This window comes from Giraffa tippelskirchi, chromosome 13 (genome assembly GCF_054371585.1).
Source record: "Giraffa tippelskirchi isolate mGirTip1 chromosome 13, T2T-mGirTip1v1.2.pri, whole genome shotgun sequence".
Lineage (NCBI taxonomy): Eukaryota > Metazoa > Chordata > Mammalia > Artiodactyla > Giraffidae > Giraffa > Giraffa tippelskirchi.
The window spans coordinates 10668502-10673184 of record NC_137287.1 but is presented as its reverse complement, the minus strand read 5'-3'; the positions used below and the strand labels follow the sequence as shown (position 1 = coordinate 10673184).

Here is a 4683-nt window from a genome sequence, read left to right as displayed (position 1 = left end):
AGCCCCTCTCGGCCGCCGCCCCCGGCCCCCGGGCCCCGGCCTGGCCTAGCCCCTCTCGGCCGCCGTCCCCGGCCCCCGGGCCCCGGCCTGGCCTAGCCCCTCTCGGCCGCCGCCCCCGGCCTGGCCTAGCCCCTCTCGGCTGCCGCCCCCGGCCCCCGGCTCCCGGCCCGGCCTAGGCCCTGTCGGCCACCGCCTCCGGCTCCCGGCTTGGCCTAGCCCCTCTCAGCCGCCGTCCCCGGCCCCCGGGCCACGGCCCGGCCTAGCCCCTGTCGGCCGCTGCCCCCGGCCCCCGGGCTCCGGCCTGGCCTAGGCCCTCTCGGCCGCCGCCCCCGGCTCCCGGCCCCCCGGCCCGGCCTAGCTCCTCTCGGCCTCGCTTCTGCGCCGAGCCGTCGCAGCCGCCTCGCTTCTGCGCCGAGCCGTCCCGAGCCGTCGCAGCCGCCTCGCTTCTGCGCCGAGCCGTCGCAGCCGCCTCGCTTCTGCGCCGAGCCGTCGCAGCCGCCTCGCTTCTGCGCTGAGCCATCGCAGTCTTTTTGTTAGGCCCCCCCAAACTGTGTTTATTTGCTTACTATTGCAAACTGATATTTATCATGACTGTCAAAAGACTCCATTCTGCTTATTTTGCCCTCCCCACCCCCGGTTTGTTTGCTTTTAAGGAAGTGAAGAAGGAAGACGTGTTGGTGTGGGTAGGAGGGCTCTAAGAGGATTGGGTACCCACAGGCCCACACTGTTAAAATAGGGGGTGGTCAGTGAAACTGCAGCCCACAAATCTTTGTGTCTGCGTACAGTCATAATAACTCTGTGTGCACACGAGTGTGTGTGTGTGCATGTGCACTCTCACTTTGGCACAGTGATGACCGCCACAAGCACATTCCCAGTGGGGTGCTTAAGGAACATCTCTGATAAAGATGCTGGTCACACCTGAGCACTTAGTTTGTGGTATTACATATAAGGTGTTTTCATGTACAATAGCTTAGCCAGGGTTAAAGGAAATCACTATGAATACGCATTGGAAGGACTGATGCTGAAACTGAAACTCCAATATGTTGGCCACCTAATGGGAAGAGTCGACTCATTGGAAAACACCTTGATGCTGGGAAAGATCGATGGCAGGAGGAGAAGGGAGTGACACAGGATGAGATGATTGGATGGCTGACTGATGATTGGATCACTGACTCAATGGACATGAGTTTGGGCACACCCTGGGAGACAGTGATGGACAGGGAAGCCTGATGTGCTGCAGTCCATGGGGTTGCAAAGAGTTGAGCACGACTAAGCAATTGAACAACCACAACAACAAAGGACAAAAAACTAGGACTGAGATCAGATTTATATCCAGATCATTCTGGACCCAAGGCTCATGCTCTTTTTGGTGTACCTTGCCTGATGGAGGGCGTAGATCATTAGACCTGGAGTCAGGAGGCCAGGTTGGCGCCCAGTTCCATAACTGGCTGTCCTGCTTTGGGCAAGTCACTTCCTCTTCTGGGCTATGGTATTCTTGATGGTTGGTGGTTTAGTCACTCAGTTGTGTCTGACTCTTTGTGATCCCACAGACTGTAGCCCGCCAGGCTCCTCTGTCCATGGGATTTCCCAGCCAAGAATACCGGTATGGGTTGCCATTTCCTTCTCCAATGGTATTAGATACACCTTGAGAGTCACTTTGAAATTTTGTTTATAGCAGAAAAATGCTTCCTTCGAGTGGAATCTTAGATGACTCAGAGTGGGCTCTTCTGCTGGCTCCTGGGGAGTGGGGAGTCGGCGTGGAATTGGGGAATCACTGAGCCCTGTTGGCTCATCAGTCCTTTCCTACTGGGAACTTATGAGGTGCTGGTGAACACAGTGTAAAAGCCACTAAACTAGACAAAAGTCCGTTGTAGTCCTACCATTTCATGGCCATAGTTCTGAGTGTTCTTTGAAGGAAATGGAGAAATTAAGGAACTTGAGGCATGAAGTAAACGAGGAGAGAAGAGGGAGGACTCACAAGTCCTGGCCAACAGGAGCAAGCAAGACAGGGAACCTGAGCCATCTGGTTGCAAGTGGAGGGGCCAGCTTGAACCACCTTCGAAAACACTTGCATCTTGGTTTCCTGCTTTGTTCTCTGAGTCTTTTACTTCTCTTCCTCTCCAGACCCATCTTTCATATTCTTTTAGAACAACATCATCATCCTCTCCATGAGTTCATAATCTGTTACAGGGACCCTCACAAAGTGTTGGTGTGATAAATGTTAAAGCTGATTAGACTGAGGAGGGGCTCATGAGACTATTAAACTGGCTTAAGAAATGAGTTGGTTTCAAGGGCCATAAGCAGTTGGTAAATAAAATAGGAAACCCTTTCTTTTTAGTTCTGAAAAGAAATCCATAATGGGTTTTCCTCATAAACTGCAATTATTTTTAAATAGCACTAATGAATAATTTAAAGACCCAGTGGGTTAGGCAATTAGTTTTAAGTGTGGATTAATTGCTTTCTTTATAATATTCCATATTCACTTTTTTTCATATCTTAGATATTTTATCTTCTTTAAAAATATTTTATTTTTTTCTGAAATGTTCTGATAGGTGGGAAAAGAAAATGCTACAGTCATTGTAAAATGAAGTGAAGCCTGTACTTACCTCTGCTCTGGGGGGGCTGACAAAATTTGCAGCATTTTCTTTGCTGGTGATCTGGTAGATGGGGTGATACCAATGGCGGCGACTATCAAACTTCTTTAGATTGTGATCTGCAGTGAGAAATTGTGGCCCAGTATCAACACTTTAGACATAAAAGTTACATGAAACAGAAGTTTTAGAATACAAAGCTTAGCTCATTTGCATGTTATTATTGTTTAGTTGCTAAGTCATTTTCGACTCGTTGTTACCCCATGGACTGTAGCCCACCATGCTCCTCTGTCCATGGGATTTCCCAGCCAAAAACACTAGAGTGGGTTGCCATTGCCTACTCCAGGGGATCTTCCCAACCCAGGGATTGAACCTGCATCTTCTGCATTGGCAGGCAGAGTCTTTACTGCTGAGCAAACCCACCATTTTTTTCTATTCCACTCCACTTAAACATGGTCCAGCAAGGTAGCTTTTAGAAGAAGGAACCAGGTTTCTGAGGTGGCTGGCCGAATTCTATTTCTTGACTTGGGTGATGGTTATAGAAATGCTCACTTTGTAGCGATTCACTAGGCCAAGTACCAGTTTTTCATATGGTTATCTGCACCCCAGTTTTATTTTGTTACATAAATGTTAAAAGTATATGCCTTACTGCTAAGCAGAGAGAAGGTTAAACTGAAAAATCCAAGGGTGATTTAAGGAACCCTCAGAAATCAAGCAGAACAGAAAAACCACTCCTTGGGCCATGCTGCAGAGGGTGGACCGGGAGGGCTTGAGAACCAAATCCACAAGTCTCATTTTGGGATCCAGATCTATGCCACACTGGCTTTCCGGGGTCAGTGACCAGGCCAGGGAGTTGGCTGAATGGAAATTCCTCAGGCTGGGGTCTATGGTATCTTTGGAAGGAGGCATCCAGGGCCAGAGGGGAGAGTAAGGTGGATGACACAGGGCATCTTACTGTTAGGAACTTCTTTCCATCCTTTCAGAAAGAGGTCAAACTCTTTAATCAGTTTCTTCTAATGGATGACTGTGAGTTAACACTGAGTGTCTAGCTCCTTTATTTTATTGATTTGCTGTCTTGAAAGCATCTTAACAAACCCATCGACCTTTTTTAGAGAGTAGTATTTCAAACAATGGATGTGGAATGGAGGGCACTGAAATGCTGGGTTCTAGCCTCAGCCATGACCTGTAGTAGTTTTGAGGTTTTGGGCAAAAGGGAAGGGAATGTTTTTTTCATCAATCAAGAACAATCAATTTGACTATTTTTGCTCTCCAAGAACACTATGGCATGAAGCGTTCAACTCCCAAGTAGGACAGCTTTTATTTAGTGTTCAGAAAAATTGGGTTAGCATTCCCTTCTCCTGGGGATCTTCCCAACCCAGGGGTCAAACCTGGGTCTCCTGCATGGCAGGCAGCCACAGTACCATCTGAGCCACCAGGGAAGAGCCCTCAGAAAAATTATTCAGAATTTCAAAATAAACTGAGTAGCATGTCCCTTGAATATCATGAACACACCCACCCAAGGTGGGGAATGTATTTTGTTCAGCTCTCTGCTTGCTATTGGTTAAAGATTCAGACTCTGTGACATTATATGTTAACTTGGAGATTTTTTTTGTCCAGTGTAGATACAAGTAATTTCTGTCTGATTGAATTGATAACCCCAAATATTACAGTTTATTATCCCATTGAACTTCAAATGGTTTTGTATCTAACCCAGAAATCATATCTTAACATTTCTGTAGTAAATCATCTTTAAATACCTAGCTCTTCAAATATTCTTTGAACAAGTCTTAGCACATTACTGGTTCCTTCATTAATGAATGAATCGAATAAAATCTTTGACATGAGTTCATTTTATATTTACACAAGAGTCAAGATTTTATCTTTTTGAAAATTATGCTTTTTGTAGGTTGCCCTACAGAGATGCCCAAATGGACTAACCTGACAGAGCTGATTAAACCATGTTGCTTGAAAAATGCATTTCAAAGGCCTAGTAAGCCTAGACACATCTTTTCTTGCTTGCAGAGTGAATCTCAGTGGCAACAGAACTCTAACTTTTCTGGTTTTCTATTTCTCTAGATCTCTTCTGTTTGTT

The 4683-nt window shown here is 46.9% G+C and overlaps 1 long non-coding RNA gene across 8 annotated transcripts in view; it reads left to right on the top strand.

Moving 5' to 3' along the window:
- The window catches only part of LOC145532588 (uncharacterized), a 623961-nt gene that overhangs the window by 341754 nt on the left and 277524 nt on the right, over positions 1–4683 (top strand). The window lies entirely within an intron of this gene.